The sequence below is a fragment of the Sapajus apella genome, unplaced genomic scaffold, assembly GCF_009761245.1.
Source record: "Sapajus apella isolate SASKATOON/1434 unplaced genomic scaffold, GSC_monkey_1.0 scaffold4, whole genome shotgun sequence".
Taxonomy (NCBI): Eukaryota; Metazoa; Chordata; class Mammalia; order Primates; family Cebidae; genus Sapajus; species Sapajus apella.
In genome coordinates, this window is record NW_022436944.1 from 7414525 (window position 1) to 7435208 (window position 20684).

Sequence of the window (20684 nt, forward strand, 5' to 3'; positions counted from 1 at the left end):
TCTTTAATCCAACTGGAGATAATTTTAGTGTAAGGTGTCACGAAGGGGTCCAGTTTCTGCTTTCTGCACATGGCTAGCCAGCTTTCCCAACACCATTTATTGAACAGGGAATCCTTTCCCCATTGCTTGTTTTTGTCTGGTTTGTCAAAGATCAGATGGTTGTAGATATGTTGTGTTGCCTCCGAGACCTCTGTTCTGTTCCATTGGTCTATATCTCTGTTTTGGTACCAGTACCATGCTGTTTTGATTACTGTAGCCTTGTAGTATAGTTTGAAGTCCGGTAGTGTGATGCCTCCCACTTTGTTCTTTTTCCTTAGAATTGACTTGGCTATGTGGGCTCTCTTTTGGTTCCATATGAAGTTTAAGGTGGTTTTTTCCAGTTCTGCAAAGAAGGTCATTGGTAGCTTGATGGAGATAGCATTGAATCTGTAAATTACTTTGGGCAGTATGGCCATTTTCACGATATTGATTCTTCCTAACCATGAACATGGAATATTTCTCCATCTGTTTGTGTCCTCTCTTATTTCGTTGAGCAGTGGCTTGTAGTTCTCCTTGAAGAGGTCCTTACATTCCTTGTTAGTTGTATTCCTAGGTATTTTATTCTCTTTGTGGCAATTGTGAACGGAAGTTTGTTCTTGATTTGGCTCTCTTTAAGTCTGTTATTGGTGTATAGGAATGCATGTGATTTTTGTACATTGATTTTGTATCCTGAGACTTTGCTGAAGTTGCTTATCAGTTTCAGGAGATTTTGGGCTGAGACGATGGGGTCTTCTAGATATACAATCATGTCGTCTGCAAATAGAGACAATTTGACTTCCTTCTTTCCTATTTGAATGCCCTTTATTTCTTTTTCTTGCCTGATTGCTCTGGCTAGAACTTCTAATACTATATTGAATAGCAGTGGTGAGAGAGGGCATCCCTGTCTGGTGCCACATTTCAAGGGGAAGGCTTCCAGTTTTTGCCCATTCACTATGATATTGGCTGTTGGTTTGTCATAAATAGCTTTTATTATTTTGAGATACGTTCCATCAATACCTAGCTTATTGAGGGTTTTTAGCATAAAGGGCTGTTGAATTTTGTCAAAGGCCTTCTCTGCATCAATTGAGATAATCATGTGGTTTTTGTCTTTGGTTCTGTTTATGTGGTGAATTACGTTTATAGACTTGCGTATGTTGAACCAGCCTTGCATCCCCGGGATGAAGCCTGCTTGATCATGGTGGATAAGCTTTTTGATGTGCTGTTGCAATTGGCTTGTCAGTATTTTATTGAAGATTTTTGCATCTATGTTCATCATGGATATTGGCCTGAAGTTTTCTTTTGTTGTTGAGTCTCTGCCGGGTTTTGGAATTGGGATGATGGTGGTCTCATAAAATGATTTGGGAAGAATTCCTTCTTTTTGTATTGTTTGGAATAGTTTCAGAAGGAATGGTACCAGCCCCCCTTTGTATGTCTGGTAGAATTCGGCTATGAACCCGTCTGGCCCTGGGCTTTTTTTGGGTGGTAAGCTCTTAATTGCTTCCTCCACTTCAGACCTTCTTATGGGTCTGTTCAGGGTTTCGGCTTCTTCCTGGTTTAGGCTTGGGAGGAGGCAAGTGTCCAGGAATTTATCCATTTCTTCCAGGTTTATTAGTTTATGTGCATATAGTTGTTTGTAATAATCTCTGATGATGGTTTGAATTTCTGTGGAATCTGTGGTGATATCCCCTTTATCGTTTTTTATAGCATCAATTTGGTTATTCTCTCTTTTCTTTTTTATTAATCTGGCTAGTGGTCTGGCTATTTTGTTGATCTTTTCAAAAAACCAGCTCCTGGATTTATTGATTTTTTGAAGGGTTTTTTTTTATCTCTATCTCCTTCAGTTCTGCTCTGATCTTAGCTATTTCTTTTCTTCTGCTAGACTTTGAGGTTTTTTGATCTTGCTCCTCTAGCTCTTTCAGTTTTGAGGATAGGGTGTCAATTTTTGATCTCTCCTTGCTTCTCATGTGGGCACTTATTGCTATATATTTTCCTCTAGAGTCTGCTTTAAATGTGTCCCAGAGATTCTGGTATGTTGTGTCTTCATTCTTGTTGGTTTTGAAGAACATCTTTATTTCTGTCTTCATTTCATTGTTTATCCAGTCAACATTGAAGAGCAAGTTGTTCAGTTTCCATGAAGCTGTGCAGTTCTGGGTTAGTTTTTGAATTCTGAGTTCTAACTTGATTGCACTGTGGTCTGAGAGACTGTTTGTTAGTATTTCCGTTCTTTTGCATTTGCTGAGGACTGATTTACTCCCAATTATGTGGTCAATTTTACAGTAGGTGTGATGTGGTGCTGAGAAGAATGTATATTCTGTGGATTTGGGGTGGAGAGTTCTGTAAATGTCTATTAGGTTTGCTTGGTCCAGGTCTGAGTTCAAGTCCTGGATATCCTTGTTAATTTTCTGTCTGGTTGATCTGTCTAATATTGACAATGGGGTGTTGAAGTCTCCCACTATTATTGTGTGGGAGTCTAAGTCTCTTTGTAAGTCATTAAGAACTTGCCTTATGTATCTTGGTGGTCCTGTATTGGGTGCGTATATATTTAGGATCGTTAGCTCTTCTTGTTGCATTGATCCTTTTACCATTATGTAATGTCCCTCTTTGTCTCTTATGATCTTTGTTGCTTTAAAGTCTAATTTATCAGAGACGAGAATTGCAACTCCTGCTTTTTTTTGCTCTCCATTTGCTTGGTAAATCTTCCTCCATCCCTTTATTTTGAGCCTTTGTGTATCCTTGCATGTGAGATGGGTTTCCTGGATACAGCACACCGATGGGTTTTGTCTTTTTATCCAATTTGCCAGTCTGTGTCTTTTGATTGGGGCATTTAGTCCATTTACATTTAGGGTTAATATTGTTATGTGTGAATTTGATACTGCCATTTTGGTGCTAGCTGGCTGTTTTGCCCTTTAGTTGAGCTGGTGCTTATTGTTCCTTTATATGTGTAGAGTCTCTTTCAGGAGCTCTTGTAGAGCTGGCCTGGTGGTGACGAAATCTCTGAGCACTTGCATGTTCCCAAAGGATTTTATTTTTCCTTCACTTTTGAAGCTTAGTTTGGCTGGATAGGAGATTCTGGGTTGAAAGTTCTTTTCTTTAAGGATGTTGAATATTGGCCCCCACTCTCTTCTGGCTTGTAGGGTTTCTGCTGAGAGATCTGCTGTGAGTCTGATGGGCTTCCCTTTGTGGGTAACCCGACCTTTCTCTCTGGCTGCCCTTAGTATTTTCTCCTTCATTTCAACCCTGGTGAATCTGACGATTATGTGCCTTGGGGTTGCTCTTCTTGACAAATATCTTTGTGGTGTTCTTTGTATTTCCTGGACTTGAATGTTTGCCTGCCTTGCTAGGTTGGGGAAGTTTTCCTGGATAATGTCCTGAAGAGTATTTTCCAGTTTGAATTCATTCTCTTCGTCGCATTCAGGTACGCCTATCAAATGTAGATTAGGTCTTTTCACATAGTCCCACATTTCTTGGAGATTTTGTTCATTCCTTTTTACCCTTTTTTCTCCAGTCTTGCCTTCCCGTTTTATTTCATTGAGTTGATCTTCGACCTCTGATATCCTTTCTTCTGCTTGGTCAATTCGGCTGCTGATACTTGTGCATGCTTCGCAAAGTTCTCGTGTTGCATTTTTCAGCTCCATCAATTCACTTATATTCCTTTCTATTTTGTCCATTCTCGTTAGCATTTTGTCAAATCTTTTTTCAAGGTTCTTAGTTTCTTTGCATTTGGTTAGAACATGTTCTTTAAGTTCACAGAAGTTTCTTACTACCCACCTTCTGAAGTCTGATTCTGTGATTTCATCACACTCGTTCTCCCTCCAACCTTGTTCCCTTGCTGGTGAGGAGTTGTGATCCCTTGTAGGAGGAGAGGTGCTCTGGTTTCGGGTGTTTTCATCCTTTTTGCACTGGTTTCTTCCCATCTTTAAGGATTTATCCACCTGTCGACTTCGTAGTTGCTGGCTTTCAGATTGGGTCTCAAATCTTTCAGATTGACGTTCTGTTTGTTGATGATGAGGTTATTTCTGTTTCTTGGTTTTCCTTCTGACAGTCTGGCCCCTCTGCTGTAGGTCTGCTGAGGTTCACTCCAGGCCCTGCTTGCCTGGGGTTCACCTGCAGCAGCTGTTGAACAGTAAGGGTTGTTACCAGTTTTCTTCTTCTGCTATCTTTGTCCCAGAAGGATTCCCGCCTAGTGTCAATCTGATCTCTCATTTATGAGGTGTCTCTTTGGATATATAGGGGTCAGGGAGCTGCTTGAGGAGACGGTCTCTTCTTTATAGGAGCTCAAATGGTGAGCTGTGAGCTCTGTTGTTCATTCAGAGCTGCTGGGCAGGTACGTTTAGGTCTGCTGCAGCAGAACTCATAAACTGCTTTTTGTTCCCAGGTGCTCTGTCCCTGGGATTTAGAGTTTTATTTATGAGTTTCCGTTATGCTGCTGACTTCTTTTTTTGTTTCCTTCAGACCTGCCCTGCCCAGCAAGGAGGCAGCCTAGTCACTGTCGGCCTGTAGAGGCTTTGCTGAGCTGCTGTGGGCTCCGCCCAGCTGCCAAGTGAACTTCCCTGCAGTCCTGTTTATATGGGTGTAGTTAGAACTGCTTTGGCGATGGTGGCCTGCCTCTGTTGAGGTGGAGTCTCTCTGCTGTGGTGGGTTGGCTTGGCAACAGCGGGCTGCCTCAGCATTGGTGGGTTGCCTTGGCAACGGCGGGCTGCCTCAGCAATGGCGTGTTGCCTTGGCAACAGCGGGCTGCCTCGGTAATGGCGGACCCCCCTCCCCCACAGAGCTGGACCGTCCCGGGTTCAGCTGCGCTTGCTGTGAAACTCTCAATCCAGAGTTTCTGGTTGCTGCTCTTTTGTGGGGGTGGGACCAGCCGAGCCTGATCGCCTGGCTCCCTGCCTCAGAGCCTTTTTTAAGTTGGTGTTCCAGTCGCCTGTTGAACAGGCGCCAGGGTCTGTTTGTTTTCCCCTGCGGCCACTCACTGCGCTGGCTTAAAGAGCGGCATTGAGGTTTGTGGCACTTTTTTTTTTTTTTGCCCTGGAATCTACTGTCCTGGTTCCCTGCTCAGTCCCCTTTTTAAACAGACGAATGGGCGACTTCCCGTGGCTCCAATCGCCAGCCAAAAGGGCACCCGGACAGGTGTATTTTATACGGAGAACTGCTGCTCCGGGGCGCCGACAAAGCAGCCGCGCGGGGCAAAGCAGCGGCGCCGGCGGCACAGCCGCGCTGGCCGAAACAGCCGCGCTGGTGACCTGTGGAACTTCTCCGCCTGGGAATTTCCTAGTCTGTGGGCAATAAAAATGCGGCGTCCACTCACCCTCTGCGCTTTCACTGGGAGCTGCAATCCTGAGCTGTTCCTAAACGGCCATCTTGGATCTTCTTTTTTAAAAAAAAAAAAAAAAAGAGAAAGACGTTGAGTCTCACACTGTGTTTCCCTGGCTGGACTTGAACTACTGGGCTCAAGTGTTCCTCCTGCCCCTGCCTCCTGAGTAGCTGGAACTATAGGTATGTGTCACCGTGCCCCACCATTTCATCTTATTTTAACAATTCTTTCTATTTTATTATCTGTATTCTTTTAGCACAGTCTAAGTTCTATTTTGAGTGTACATCCTGCTAAGCAGGGAGGAAACACAAACTCAGACCTCAGGGCTCTTCCCCGCTGGTCAAGCTGCTGTCCCAGACTCAGGGAGTGGAAGATATTCAGAGGTAGACTCCCTCTGTGACATTTATCATCCACAGTGGAGACCCCTGGAATTTCAGGGTCTTTCCACTCCTACGTGACCTATCTGGGATAAGGAAGACTGCAAAAGTACCCCAAGCAGTTCCGGAACTCTAGTGTCTTGCCACCCTCCCAAAACCCTGCCTAAAAGTTTAGCAAGAGTATCATAGCAGTTAAGAGAAAATGAAGCCAGTCTATCTGGGTTCTAATTCCAGCCCTACTACTTACTAGCTGTGAGATCAGCAAATTTTGTATCCTCTCTATGTCTTACTTTCTTCATTTGTAAGCTGGGAATATAGTATCTAACTCAAGGGGTTGTTGTGAGAAGAAAACATAGCAAGTGTTTAGAATAGTGTCTGGCATAAGAATCGCATACATTTTGATATTCGCTAAAGTGTAAGCTTCATGAGGGCATTTGTTCTAATTTTATCTATTTGTTCACTGCTTTTAAAACAGTGCCTGGTGTAAAAGGATTTGAATGAATAAATGAATGAATGAATGAATGAATGAATGAATGTTGAAAGATTCATGGTGTCAACCTAAATAACAACTAAAAGAAGCTCTCTTAGAAAAAATGCTGTTTATTTGAGAATAGAGAATTGCAATGGAAATACCTATGCCGTAGTAAACTGTGTGTGTATTCAGGGAGGTAAAGGAATACAAAGATTTTTAAAGGAAAAAATGAGGAGGATTACATAATTGTTTTTAAAAAAGTATCCTTGTCTACAAAGATCAATAACAAAGGATTAGCTGGGCTCAGTGGTGCACACCTGTAGTCCCAGCTACTCAGGAGGCTGAGGCAGGAGGATAGCTTGAGCCCAGGATTTTGAGACTAGCCTGGGCAACATAGTGAGACCCCCATCTCTAAAACACAAACAAGCAAACAAAAAGGTGATATCAACCCAAGGTTGAACAGGCAGTTGCTGGGCAGATGACTTTGCAAAAATATTTTGTGTGTGTAAGGTTGCAATGACCTTTGTGTGAGGTTTTTGCAATTTTATGATAGTTTTGTCATCAGGCAAACAAGTTTAAAAACCTTCTCCTCACAGCCCTCCCCAGCTCTGTTTGTCAGGGTTGTTTTTGTTGCTATTGCTGTTTTAACATTAGTGACTCCATTTTGAGCCTGACAACTTTCACAAGGGCATGTTTCTTCTCTGCCCCAGAACTTCTGAGCTCTCTGTTCTTCTATGTTCCCTCCTTCCAGCCCTGGGAAATCTTCCAGCCCTGGTCTCAGAGGAATCTTTTTCTCTTGTGGGTTTCTGGTCATTAAGTTGGTTTTGTGCTTTCTGGCCCACACCCTCCTCACCTATTCTCCCAATGCCAGAAAGATATGCAGACTATTTCTCCTTTCCACCCCAACTATATTCATCCATGGAAGCAAAGAACAGACTTAACTACTTGTTTTAATGGAAGGAAAGGAAAGGAGGAAATACAGAATAAAAGCAAACGTTTAAAATTTTGAAATGTTATCCCACCCCAAGAGTTTTCACTCATTGTTTTCTTAACTTTCAGCTTTGCATTAATGAATCCTAAGGTTGTGTAAAATTACAGAAATTTTTCTTTAATCATAATATGAAATGCAACTCACAGCTGTTCACATGTCAGCTGAATCTAATCAGTGTCTGACTCATGGCCTCACCACTATATTAGCTATGCTGGTCAGACAGTTTCCTCCTGGCCTTCTGGGAAGAGATAGCCTTGGTGATTGGGTAGCCATGGCATTGGAGTCATAGCAGTAAGCAATTTCCCTCCTTTGAAAAAAGCTCCAATCTATTTGTTAGGAACCCACGCCCAAACACACCACACACACTTTCTGAATAGAAGTGAGGCAAGCAGGTAGTAGAAGACTTTTCTGCCACATCAGACCTCAAGGTAATGTTCACCTTCCCTGCCCTCCTTTCCACCCATCTCCTCCCAATCCCCCAGCTAATTAAGAGCCTCCTATTCATTTGACAAGGCAGTCTGACTTTCTTCGCCAAACAACCACACCCATGAAGTCTCCTTTGCCTATATCCAGTTATACCAGCCCTGCTGCTTGCTGGAAGCCTCCCTGTCCTTTACTTCCTTGAACAGCCCTAAAATCTGGACCCACAGTTAACTGGGCTTTTTCTGAGCCAGCAATACCAGAGCCCACAATTTTGCACTAATATTTATAATCAAATTGTCAAACCCTCTATTTCGAAAATAGACCTGAAGCTGGTTTGGGATTTTAAGTAAGAGGTATTTTCTTTTTCTTAGTTTATTCAGTCCTGGTTGAGATTGGATTTCAGTCTAACCTGTGCTACCTAGATGGGAAGATGGTGAACTATCTTACAGCAAAGACATCTCTCCCTCAGTCTACATATTATCTAGGGTAGAATATTATACCTTACTTCCATGGTGAATATTGGTAAGAATGAGAAATGATATAATTTGGAGGTAAGTACTCCAGACTGAATTTCAAATACCCACATTCCAAATCATGACCTTGTTGCAGTTTGTCCTTGGCATGTCAGTGACCCTGTCTGGATCGTTTCCCCATCTCTATGTTATATTTTTGAAATATTTTCAAGCATATTTTCACATTCTATAATTATTTTTGCCCCTGCTAGCCCACTCATTGACTATAGCATCTATTCCTTTAGGAGGGCAGATACTACTTAGAAAAAAAGGGTCAGCCTCTATACCCTTCACTACCTCTTTTAAAAATTTATAGCGAAGCAATAACTCTGAAATTTCTACATTCTTTCAGCTACCTTTTTATTTCAAAAAAAAAAAAAAAGTAAATCTTGGAGTTGGAGTGGCCACCTCATCTTTATTTGCTCAGGACTGTCTCAGTTTTATCAATGAAAGTCTCAAACTTTGAGAACTCCCTCAGTCCCATGCAAATCAGGGCAATTGGTTACCCTATTTGGAGGTTTAATCATAAGTCATAGCATAGTGACAACTTAAGAAATGAAGTGGGCCAGGTGTGGTGGCTCATGTATATAATCCCAGCACTTTGGATGGCCGAGGCAGGCAGATCATCTGAGGTCGGGAGTTCGAGACCAGCCTGACCAACATGGAGAAACCCCATCTCTACTAAAAATACAAAATTAGACAGGTGTGTGGTGGCACACGCCTGTAACCCCAGCTATCAGGAGGCTGAGGCAGCAGAATCACTTGAACCTGGGAGGTGGAAGTTGCAGTGAGCTAAGATCGCACCACTGTACTCCAGGCTGGGTGACAGAGTAAGACTTCATCTCAAAAATAAATAAATAAATAAAGCAGGATGGTAAGAATGTGAGCTATAGAGAGAGTAGGTGCTTCAGTCACCTATTAGCAAACCATCCCAAATGAATGACTTCAAACAAGGGCAAGCATTTATTTTGCTCATGAATCTGGGCATTGAATGGCTTAGCCAGGTGGTTCTCACTCAGGATCTCTTGTGGTTCCCATCAGACAGTGGCTGAGCTGGCATCATCTTTAAGGATTCTTAGCTCACATCAACTCTTGAGCTGGATGCAATTGAACAGCTAATAGCACACACTCCTCAGGTCTTATTCTTTCTCCACATGGTCTCTCCATATGGAGGTCTCAGAATAGCTGAACTCCTCACATGGGAGCCAAAAGCTCCAAGAGCAAGTCCTAAGAGAAACTGGTGGAAATGGCAGGGCCTTTCCTAGTTCAACCTGACCTCACACATTATCTTAATCTGTTTCGTGTTGCTAAGACAAAATATTAGAAGCTAGATAATTTATAAAGAAAAAACGTTTATTTAGCTTATTGTTCTGCAGGCTGGGAAGTTCAAGAGTTATGCCCCAGCATCCGTTCAGTTTCTGGCGAGGGCTTTTGAGCTAGGTCAAAACATGATGGAAGGTCAAAGGGGAAGTGGGTATGAGTGAAAAGGCAAAATCTAAGAAATATCCTGTGTGTATAGCAACCCACTCTCACAGGAACTAATCTAATATCGCCACAGCAAGAACTCACTACTTTGAGAGCAGCACCAAGACATTCAGCAGGGATCTGCCCCCGTGACCCAAACACCTCCCACCAGGCCCCATTTCCAAATACCACCACATTGGGTAAAAATAGACAACACAGTATGGGTAGATAGTAAGAGGGCTGCTTACCTAGAGCCTTCTTTGGCTCTAAGATGTCATGGAAGAGACCTACAGGTTCCTGCCTGCCTCATGAAGGTGGTGAAAAGAAGTTGATATTTCTGCTGGCAAAGATACCACACATCATTGGTGAGGTGACCCTGGAGAATCTTAAGCTGGGGGTTCTAGGAACCCTCAGACCTTAGGCAGAAAGAACAGCGGCACCAAAAAACTGAGGAAAAAGTGAGTCTATAGAAAGAAAGTCCAGGCTGACTGAGCCCAGAGAACAGACTAAGTTGTCCAAAGGCAGGGCAGCAAAGCACCCCCGAACTCCACCACCTGACTAGACAGACAAGAGCATCGCCACCGAGACAGGTGGGGTTGGAGTGCAACAGAATAACTAGACCTTTCTTCTCTTCCACCTTGAGGTCATATGAGCCTCCAAATCCATGTAGGAGAAGAGCAGGTGAAGAGATAAAATCTGAAAGTTCTCTAAGGAAGAGATGACCAAGGAGGGAACTTGAGCAAGTAGGTAGGACCATTTCCAGGGACAGGAAGTCTAGAGAGGAACAGGTTGGGGGGAGTACAGGTGGGGTGAGGATTCATTTATTAGACAAAATAGGCCTGGCATGGTGGCTCACACCTATATTTCCAACACTTTGGGAGGCTGAGGCAGGAGGAATACTTGAGGCCAGGAATTCAAGACCAGTCTGGGCAACAAAGTGACACCCCATCTCTGCAAAAAGTTTAAAAACTTAGCCAGATGTGGTGATGCATGCCTTTGGTCTCAGCAACATTAGAGGCTGAGGCAGGAGGATCGCCTGAGCCCAGGAGGTCAAGGCTACAGTGAGCCATGATAGCTCCACTGCATTCCAGCCTGGAGAACAGAGTGAGACCATGTCTTAAAAAGAAAAAAAAATAGGTATGGAGATCAGGAAAAACAAATATTCCTGGTAGGTGTGGTGGCTCACATCTGTTATTTCAGCACTTTGGGAGGCCATGGCATGAGGATCACTTGAGTTCAGGAGTTTGAGACCAGCCTGGGCAACATAGGAAGACCTCATCTCTACCAAATAATAATAATAGTAATAATAATAATTAGCAGAGCATGGCAGCATGGGCCTGAAGTCCCAGCTACTTGAGAAGCTAAGGAAGGAGGATTGCTTGAGCCCAGGAGGTGGAGGTTACAGTCAGCCATGATTGCACCACTGTATTCTCTGCCTGGGTAACAGAGTGAGACCTTGTCACAAAAAAAGAAGCCGTTTTGATACAGCCCTAAATGAAGGTCTCACTCAGGAGGGTGAGATCTAAAATACGTGAAAAGCCAGGAGAGAACATTCAGATTAATTTAACTGATATCTTCCTGTGAATCAAATTCTTTAATTCATTCTTCAATTGAAGATTTTGTCCCTACAGGTCAAATTCCTCAATTATGATCAATCTCTGTAGGTCAAATTCAAATTTAATCTTTTTTGTAGCTTTATTTCTGATAATTTTTTCATTTCATTTCAAATCTCCCAATGAACAGAAATTTATTTCAAAATACACTGCAACCCATTATTGTCAATGATTCAAACTTACTCTGATTCATGAGTCTATGTATGATAGCATTCAGCCTCTCTCTGGTTTCCAACATGCTCGGGTTAACCATAATGATCCCAACTTCCATTTTTTGTCACGTCTTGGTGTGCACACCCAAAGCATCTAATCCTGTTGGAACAAATGTAAAGCAAAGTGCAAGACAATGACTGGAGCTGGTTGAGATATGTTGGACTCATATTTGGCCAAATGTATGTGGCACAATCAATTTGCAAATAATGCTTACAATTCCCTTTTACTTCACATATCAGAACAATTTTCTATTAACTAATATGATGCTTTGACTTCTGGTTTTAGTATATTTTAGTACAAAGATCCAGCGACAAACTCTTCGACTGAATACATCTAAGAGACAGATTTTCAATTGATCCAAATATTCCAGATAAAGGAAGCCATGGGTGCAAAGGTGATGGAGTCACTTGAAAGGTGGATTCATTGGCAGGTTTAAAGTCCTGGTTCCTTCTTTCAATCTCAACTCCTATGAGAAAAATCAGGTCAGCTAAAAAGAGAAAAAAAGGCAAATTTCTTCCATCACATCTAAGTTATAGCATGAAGCACAGAAACTACTCCTTTGATTACCTCTCTCCCTTGGGTTCCCTCTGAGTTGTGAAGCCACTTCCTCCCCTGAGCCTCTGCACCTGTGGTTCCCTCTATCTGAAATGTTCTTCCCTGGTTTTTCACACCTTTCAGTTCTCACCTTAAATGTCAACTCCTGAGTGAGGCCTTCATTGACTGCCGTAACAAAATAAGCCTACTCTTCTTTTTTCCAATCTTTGTACAGTACCAATTTATATCTTCATTACCCTCGATTCTTCACTGTACCCTCTCCAACCTGTGCCTCTCAAGACTTCTCATCTCAGGAAATGGCGCTACCTAAGTGCTTGAACCAAAAGCTTGTCCTTCTAATTACTCTCTCATTTGCCCTCACCCTCACATCCAATCCAACCACAGTCCTGCCAGTTCTGTCTTTAAAATATATCCTAAACACATTCATTTCTCTTGCTCAGCCCTGCCACTAACCCTACTCTAGACCATATCCTTCTCATGTGGGCTGGCTGTGGTGGCCCCATAACTAGCCTCCTTTTCCACACACCATTCCACATCACATTCAACAAAACATTTTAAAAATATAAATTATTTTTCATATTTAAAAAATTCTCCCTTGGCTCCTCTATAGACCTTTCACAGACTGAGGGTCTTCACTCAGCCTACAAGGCCTGTGGACTCCCTGCCATGCCAAGCCTTCACCTAACACTGAGCTGTGTTCTACCCTGAACTGACCAGTCATCCTCCTACCTCAGGCTTGGCTCTTCCTCGACCCGTGACAATATTCCCCATTATCATAAAACAGATGATGAGAACTTTTCATCATTCAGGTTTCAGCCTAAATGTCATCTCTTTGAAAAAGTTATCCCTGAACACCCCCTTCCACCCAATCAGAATTCTCTTCATTCTTCTTTTCTTTAGTGCACTTACCACTGTGACAAAATCGCTAGTTAATCCAAAAGTGTAGTTTTTAGTTTCTAATTCCTCCACATATTCACTATCTAAGCCACATGGGAGCAGGTCCCAATATCCCCAGCAGTCAGAAAAATACATATCTGGCTCATAGGTGCTCAGATTTAACAAGCAACAAACAAATAAATGAATGAATGAACAGCTTGAAAACCACTTATTCTCTAAAAGAGGAACTTTTTTTTCCGATCTTGTTTTCCTCACCTGTGAAATGAGGCTATTGAATAAAGGAATCCCCAGAGCTCTTTTTAGCCTAAATGATGGGGATTCTTGCTGTAATTGAAAGGGCACTCAAGTAGTTGATTCAGTGAAGACATCTTTTCTCCACAGACAGTTTAACTGGCTATTTACATCTTCTCCTAAAGTATGAATTAGTGTCTACAAAGATAGTACAACTCTATTAATTAATAATATATTATAGTTAATACTTGCCAATTAAGTAAGGAGGACCAAGCAAAATGTAAGTCCATCATTAAACAAATGTTGGAATAAACTGCTTGTGATCAAGGGTCTACTCATATCTGGCATTTAGCTTTTTTTGAATTTGGTTTCTCTGGGCTAGAGTCCAATAATTAAATGCAAAAAAATACAGAATCAAGACTCTATTAACAGCAAATAGTTTGCTGTGTTCCTACTAGTGCAATATTCTTTATTGTCAGTCATACTTGATTTTCAGTTTCAATTCATTTTTCAAGTTCTTACTGACAAAAAAAAAAAAAAAAACTCTAGTGGAAGAAATAATCTTATTTTGGTACAGTTCTCAGCTATATGACTTCAGCTTACTGCTCCCCAGCAAATAGCAGTAGGACTCAAAGTCAAACTCTCCCATTCCAAAGAGAAGTTCCCCTGGAAGAACTACAAACTAAGCCTAAACTCTCTTTCAGCTTCAGAACAAGCACATGATGAGCCAGTCACCATGGTCCATTTTTATTATACAGGCATACCCCAAAGATATTGCAAGTCTCATTCTGAACCACAGCAATAAGGTAAGTATTGTAACAAAATTAGTCACATAAATTTTGTGTTTTCCAGAGCACATAAAAGTCATGTTTACATTATAGTCTATTAAATGTGCAATAGCACTATGTCTAAAACGACAATGTACATACTTTATTAAAAGATAATTTGTTGCTTAAAAAAATGCTAATGATCATCTGAGCCTCCACTGAGTGGCAATCTTTTTGCTGGGGAGGGGTCTTGCCTCAATGCTGATGGCTGCTGACCTATCTGGATGATGGTTGCTAAAGGCTGGTGTGGCTGTGGAAATTTCATAAAATAAGACAACAATGAAGCTTGCCACATAGACTGATTCTTCCTTTCATGAAAGATTTCTCTGTAGCACGTGATGCTGTTTATAGCACAATAGAGTTCCTTTCAAAATTGGAGTCAATCTTCTCAAACCCCTCCACTGCTATATCAACCAAGTTTATGTATTATTCCAAATTCTTTGTTGTCATTTCAACAATGCTCATAGCATCTTCACCAGTAGTAGATTTCATCTAAAGAAAAAAAGAAAGAAAAAGAAAAAGAAAACATTTTCTTTGCCCATCTATAAGAAGTAATTCTTCATCCACCAAAGTTTGATCATGAGATTACAGCCATTCAATCACACCTTCGGGTTACACTTCTAATTCTGGTTCTCTTGCTAGTTCTACCATATCAGCATTTACTTCCTTCACTGAAATCTTCAACTCTGCAAAGTCACCTATGAGAATTGGAATGAACTCCTTTCACACACCTGTTAATGATGTTTTCACTTCCTCCCATGAATCACAAATGTTGTTAATGGCATCTAGAATGGTGAATCCTTTCCAGAAGCTTTTCAGTGTACTTTGCCCAGATCCAGCAGATGAATCATTATCTATAGCAGCTACAGTCTTACAAAACGTATTCCTTAAATAATAAGACTAGAAAGTTGAATTAGTCCTTGATCTATGGACTGCAGAATAAACACATTAGTAGGCATGAAAACAACATTCTTCTCCTTGTATATCTTCATCAGAGGTCTTAGATGACCAGATGTATTATCAAATGAGCAATAATCTTTTAAAAGGAATCTTCTTTTCTGGGCAGTAGGTCTCAACAATGGACTTAAAATATGTAGTAAATCACACTGTAAACACATGTGCTGTCATCCAGGTTTTGTTGTTCTATTTATAGAGCACAGGCAGAGTAGAGTTAGCACAATTCTTAACAGTCTAGGTTTTTCAGAATGGTAAGTGAGCATTGGCTTCAACTTAAAGTCATCAGCTGCATTAGCCCCTACCAAGGGTCAGCCTGTCTTTTGAAGCTTTGAAGCCAGTCACTGACTTCTCTTGTTCAGTTATAAAAGTCCCAGATAGCATCTTTTCCAACGGAAGTCTGTTTTGTCCACCTTGAAAAATCTGTTGTTTGGTGTAATTGCCTTCATCAATGATTTTAGCTAGATCTCCTGGGTAATTTGCTGCAGCTTCTACATCAGCACTTGCTGCTCCACCTTGTACCTTTATGTTAGGAAGATGGCATCTTTCCTTAAACCTCCTGAACCAAACTCTGTTAGCTTCAAGCATTCCTTCTTCAGCTTCCTCATCTCTCTCAGCCTTCATAGAATTGAAGAGAGTTTGAGCATTGCTCTGAATTAGGGTTTGGTTTAAGGCAATGTTGTCGCCAGTTTGGTCTTTTAAACTTTCTCCATATCAACAATCAGGCTATTTTATTTTCTTATTATTTTTGTTCATTGGAGTAGCACTTTCGATTTCCAAGAATTTTTTCTTTGCATTTACAAGTCAGCTAACTGTTTGGCTCAAGAGGCCTAGCTTTTGGCCTGTCTTGGCTTTCAACATGCCTTCCTCAGTAAGTGTAATCATTTCTAGCTTTTGATTTAAAGTTAGATGGGACTCTTCCTTTTACTTGAACATTTAGCAGCCATTGTAACGCTGCTAATGGCTATAGTTTCAATGCTGTTTTGTCTCAGAAAATAGAGAAGCCAGAAGAAAGGAAGAGAGATGGGAGAAGGGCCAGTCACTGGACAAGTCAGAGCACACATAACATTTATCAATTATGTTCACTGTCTTATATGATCACAGTTGTCAGTGCCTCAAAACCATTACAATAGTAACATCTAAGATCACTGATCATGGATCAGCATAACAGATATAATAATAATAATTTTAAAGTTTGAAATATGCTTGAATAAAGAATATTGCCCCAGTAGGAACACAACAAACTATTTGCAGCTAATAGAGTCTTGATTCTGTATTTTCTTGCATTTAATTATTGGGCTCTAGCCCAGAGAAGCCAAATTCAAAAAAAGCTAAATGCCAGATATGAACAGACGCTTGATCACAAGCAGTTTATTCCAACATTTGTTGTAATGATGGACTTGCATTTTACTTGGTCCTCCTTACTTAATTGGCAAGTATTAACTATGATATATTACTAAGTAATAAAGTTATACTATCAAAAATTTGACACAGAGACACAAAGTGAGCACATACTGTTGGGAAAACGGTACCAATAGACTTGCTCAATGGATGTTTGCTATAACACTTCAATTTGTAAAAAACACCATGTCTATGAAGTGAAGTGCAATAAAACAAGCCATGTCTGCATACCTCCTCTGAAACTGGATGCCTAAACATATCCAGCTTCAGAGACTAAAGGCATAAAACAATAAGCTTTGAGATAAAGTAGAAGTTTGATTAAGAAAATACTAACCAAAAAAATCTAAGACATCCATAAAAACTTTCTCTATTCTCTTTCTTGTCTTCTGAATAAAATCCATTTTTCGAGGGTAACTTCAAAAGTCACCTCCTTCGGGAAATATTTTCCCAGCCATTCAGGCCACTATAAAATCTTCTTCCTCTAAATTCCTGCCACACTTTGCTTGGAATTACTCAATTCATTTGATTCAGGGATCATAGGTGGTTGCTTACATCTGCTCACCTCCCAGTAGACAAGGTACCACTTACCAAATTATCTTCCCTACTCCAGGCACCCAAAAGACAAGGACTTTCTCTTACTGAGAATGCTCAGCAAAACCTAATATCACACTTTTAATGTTCAAAATCATTGTTGCCTTTATTCAAAGTGTTGATAAAATACAAATTATATCCTATTGGCCTCCCAGGTTCAAGCAATAATCCTGCCTCAGCCTCCCAAGTAGCTGGGACTACAGGCATATGCCACCACGTCCAGTTAATATTTTTGTATTTTTAGTAGAGATGGGGTTTCACCATGTTGGTCAGGCTGGTCTCCAATTCCCAACCGAGAATAATCTGCCCACCTCGCCCTACCAAAGTGCTGGGATTACAGGTGTGAGAAACCATCATGAGCATTTTTACTCACCACTTAGTTTCTAGTTTGTTTTGAGATAGGGCCTCATTCTGTCACCCCGGCTGGGGTTCAATAGTACAATTATGGCTCACTGCAGCCTCAAACCCCTGGATTTAGCCGGGCACAGTGGCTCATGCCTATAATCCCAGCACTTTTGGAGGCCAAGTTGGGCAAATAATTTGATATCAGGAGTTTGAGACCATCCTGGCCAATATGGTGAAACTCCATCTCTTCTAAAAGTACAAGAAAAAAAAAAAAAAAAAAGAAGAAGAAGCCAGGTGTGGTGGCATGCACCTGTAATCCCAGCCAATCAGGATACTAAGACATGAGATTCACTGGAACCCAGGAGGTGGAGGTTGCAGTGAGCCAAGATTCTGCCACTGCACTCCAGCCTGGGAAACAGAGCAAGCCTGCATCAAAGAAAAGAAGAAAAGAAAAGAGAGAGAGAAAGAAAGAAAGAAGAAAAGAAAACCTGGGCTCAAGCAATCCTATTGCCTCGGCCTCTCAAGTAGCTAGAATTACAGGTATGCCCCCATTACACCTGGGTTTTTTTTTTTTTTTTTTTTTGGAAAGACGGGGCCTCACTATATTGCCCAGGCTAATTTCAAACTCATGTCCTCAAGCAATGCTCCTACCTCAGCCTCCCAAAATGCTGGGATTACAGTTGTGAGCCACCATCCCCAAGCACCAGTTAGTTTCTATTTAACTTTTTATTTGGAAATAATTATAGATTCTCAGGAAGTTGCAAAATAGTCATTGCACTCTTTTCCTAGCATCCCCCCTAGTGCTGACATCCTATATACAATATAAAAACATGAAATTGACTTTGGTATAATACTGTTAACTAGACTATAGATCTTGTTCAGTTTCACCAGTTTTTGCATGTGCTCACTTATTTGTGTGTGTGCATGTGTATGTGTATTTCTGTGCAATTTTATTTCATGTATATATTTATGTAGCCACCACAATCAGAACTCAGAGCTGTTCAATCACCCCAAAGAAACCCTCCATACTCTCCCTTTATCTTCACACCCACTCCTCATGCCTGTCACTATAGTTTTGCCATTTTGAAAATGTTATAGAAATGGATTTATACAGTAGTAACCTTTTGCAATTGGCTTTTTTCACTCAGCATAATGCCCTTGAGATTCATCCAGATTGTTGCATGTATCAATAGTTCATTTCTTTTTTATTGCTGAGTAGTATTCCACTGTGTAGATGTACTAGAGTTTGGCTCTTTCCAGTTTGGGACTATCACAAAGCTGCTAGAAACACTTGTTTGCAGATGTTTGTGTGCAGCTAAGTTCTCATTTTTCCGGGATAAACGCTCAAAAGTGCAAATGCTGGGTCATCGTGGTAAGTACGTTTTGCTTTATAAGAAACTGCCAAATATCTTTCCACAGTATCTGTGTCATTAGACATCTTAACAATGTATGAGAAATCTAGTTTCTCTGCATTCTCTCCAGCATTTGGGAGGATTACTATTTTGCCTCATCTGATTGGTGAGTAGTGATATCTTGTTGTAGTTTTAATTTGCCTTCTCCTAACAGCTAATGATGTTGATATCTTTTAATGAGCTTATTTGTCATCTGTATCTCCTCTTTGATGAAGTAGCTGTTCTAGTCTTTTGTGCATTTTCCAATTGATCTGTTTGTTTTTTCAGTGATGAGTTTGAGAGTTCTTGGTACAGTCTAGATATAAGACCTTTGTCAAATCTGTGGTTTGAAAATATTTTCTATGTAACTTGTCTTTTCATACTCTTAACAGGTTATTTTGCTGTGCAAACATCTTAAAGTTTTTACAGACCCATTTACCAAGTCTGTCTTTTATGGATGGCGTGTTTGGTGTCATATCTAAGAACTGTTCACCTAGCCCGAGGTCTAGAAGATTTTTTCCTATGTTTCCTTTTAGAAGTTTGTATAGTTTAAATTTTATGTTTAGATTCATGATCCATTTGGGATTAATCTTAATATGAGGTATCAGGGTTAGGTCATGGTTTATTTTTTTGCCTATAGATGCCCAATTGCTCTAGCACCATTAGTTGAAAAGACTATACTTTCTCCATTGAATTGCTTTGCTTCTTTGCCAAAAAAAAAAAAAAGTAAGTTGGGCAGTAGATTCTGACAAGAGTTGTAAACAGGTACTCGAACAAGTGAATGTACACATATGTTCATAGCAGCACTATTCACAATAGCCAAAAGTAGAAACAGCGTGTATGTCCATCAACAGGTGAATGCAAAAACAAATTGTAGTATAGACATAAAATGCAACATTTTCAACCATAAAAAGGAATGAAGTATTAATACTTCATTAATGCTACAAGGTAAATGAACCTCAAAATTATTGTGTTAAGGAAAAGAAGCCAGACACAAAATGTGACATATCATGTAAGTCTGTTTGTCTGAAATATTCAGAATAGGTAAATTCATAGAGATGGAATGATGATTGGTGGTCACCAGGACCAGAAGAGAAGAAGGAATAGGGAGCAACTGCTTAAAAAAATACAGGATTTCCTTTGAGGCAGTAAATGTGTTTAGAAATAGAGATGGCAGTTGTACAACATTGTGAATGGACTAAATGCCATTGAAATATTCCATTCAGTGGAATAAAGTAACGGGGTTTAATCGACTCACAGTTCTGTATGACTGAGGAGGCAACAAGAAACTTACAATCATGGCGGAAGGCACCTCTTTACAGGGCAGCAGGAGGGAGAATGAGTGCCAAGGGAGAATGAGTGCCTAGTGAAGAGGGAAGCCCCTTATAAAGCCATCAGATCTTGTAAGAATTCTCACTATCACAAGAACATCATGGGGGGAACTGCCCCATGATTCAATTATCTCTACCAGGTCCTGCCCTTGACATGTGGGGATTATTACAATTCAAGGTGACATTTGGGTGGAGACACAGAGCCAAACCAATATCCAGAATAGATAAATTCATAAAGATGGAATGATGATTGATGATTACCAGGGCCAGGAGAGGAGGAATAGGGAGCAACTGCTTAACAGATACAGGATTTCCTTTGGGGCAATAAAAGTGTTTGGTAATAGAGATGGCAGTTGTACAACATTGTGAATGCTCTAAATGGCACTGAATTAGTCACTTTAAAATGATTATGTTATGTGAGTTGCACTCAATCAAAAAAATTAATTGAATGTAAAAAAAAAAAAAGCTACATGTACAAATACATGCAACTATTCAACTACACAGTCCTTATCATCGTAGGTATATAGTTAACGCTGTGCTTTTCACAGATAGGGCCGACATCCAACCAAAGGTGAACTGGGTAACTGGATATGTACTCTTCACCAGACCTTTTCTCTCACTGTGCTGGAGTTTTCTCCATAGGCACAGATCTCCCTGCCCTAACATACATTCACAGGCCTCCTAATATTTCTCTATTATATTCAGGTAGAGGTTGACTTTGCTGACACAAATTGGCATAAGGTCTCAAGAAACTAGACTTTTGGTGAAAG

At 40.7% G+C, this 20684-nt stretch overlaps 1 protein-coding gene across 2 annotated transcripts in view; it reads right to left on the bottom strand.

Moving 5' to 3' along the window:
- The window catches only part of NMD3 (NMD3 ribosome export adaptor), a 150346-nt gene that overhangs the window by 50642 nt on the left and 79020 nt on the right, over positions 1 to 20684 (bottom strand). Inside the window, exon 17 of one of the 2 annotated variants that reach the window (XR_004263876.1) lies at positions 11362 to 11490. The exons of the other annotated variant lie outside the window; for it this stretch is intronic. The gene's annotated coding sequence lies outside the window, so the exon portion shown is untranslated. The remainder of the gene's footprint in view (positions 1 to 11361; positions 11491 to 20684) is intronic. 2 annotated transcript variants of the gene reach the window in all.